At 26.5% G+C, this 1262-nt stretch overlaps 1 long non-coding RNA gene across 1 annotated transcript in view; it reads right to left on the bottom strand.

The window, feature by feature from the left end:
• Positions 1 to 523: 523 nt before the first annotated feature.
• The window catches only part of LOC143976185 (uncharacterized), a 130947-nt gene continuing 130208 nt past the window's right edge, over positions 524 to 1262 (bottom strand). The window contains exon 2 of the long non-coding RNA XR_013272553.1: positions 524 to 1102. This is a non-coding gene — a long non-coding RNA (uncharacterized LOC143976185). The remainder of the gene's footprint in view (positions 1103 to 1262) is intronic.

Here is a 1262-nt window from a genome sequence, read left to right as displayed (position 1 = left end):
ATATATATATATATATATATATATATATAGATATAGATATATACATATATATATATATATATAATATTTGATTATGATATTTTTATTACTTTTATTATATATATATATATATATATATATATATATATATATATATATATATCTTTTTTTTTTTTATGATGATTTGATTATGTGATGTCCTACCAGCTCCTATGCTCTCTGTATGTGACTTGTTTAAAAAAGAGCAGGGTATGCTTGAAATACTTTGTAGTCTTCTAGAGACACAATAAATAATATATATATAAAATGTCTTTATATATATATATATATATATATATATATATATATATATATATTTTTTTTTTATTATTATTTTTCTGAATTTAATATCCAAATCATGAATTATATTTTACAGCTATTTTATGATCACTACTGATGATGTTTATTACCTTTCCTGTGAATAATCAACATTTCATAAAAATGACATATTACAACGCACATAAAATAAACTAAAGTGGTAAATATAGAACTATATTGAGAGCTATTGAAAAATAAAACTGCAATAAGAAATATTTAATAATACACAAACAATTAAAACGATTTAAAATTGCATTGCACGGACCTCATTTATCACGAGGCAGATTGTGTTATTTAATTCGAAATTATTTTTCAAACACGTGATCAAAACGAATAAAATATAAAATTCTAAAAACTCTGCTCTGTGAAGAGATCGAATATTTAAATTGTGCTTTTTAGCAGCGAAATATTCAGGCTAAATATACGTGAATATGGAGCATAACAAAGAAATATATAATAAAACAAATAACAATGGAATAAACAGAAAATAAAATCAGCAGTTCCTATAAAGGGACAGAACATTCACACACTGAGTTAAAGCGTTTAGCATAAATTGGAAAAAACTTTGTATGGATTGTCTGTTCTTCTCAAAAGCCTTTTAGCTTAGATTGATAATGGGCAAATATTGATTGAGGCTGTTCCTGTAATTGCAGAAAGTTGAAATGTAAATCGCTTGTTATCGGCAGGTCGTAGTGTCTGGCGGAGTGTAGATTGTATATTCCATAAGGGCAGACCGCAAATCTCCACCGCCGGGCACTGCCAATACCTGCAAGAAACACACAGCCATCACTACCCATCCTAACAATCTTTACTAAAATCCTAGAATTACTAGAATTACTTGTCATTATTTACTAGAACTACATAGATCAACAGGCACAACAAAATTGAAAATAGTTCAACTTTTAATAGGCTTGCAATAACCATTT

This window comes from Lithobates pipiens, unplaced genomic scaffold, assembly GCF_037356315.1.
Source record: "Lithobates pipiens isolate NorthernLeopardFrog02 unplaced genomic scaffold, aLitPip1_a1.2 Scaffold_13, whole genome shotgun sequence".
Taxonomy (NCBI): domain Eukaryota; kingdom Metazoa; phylum Chordata; class Amphibia; order Anura; family Ranidae; genus Lithobates; species Lithobates pipiens.
Note: the sequence above shows the minus strand (reverse complement) of the source record. Positions and strands in the feature narration are given on the sequence as shown.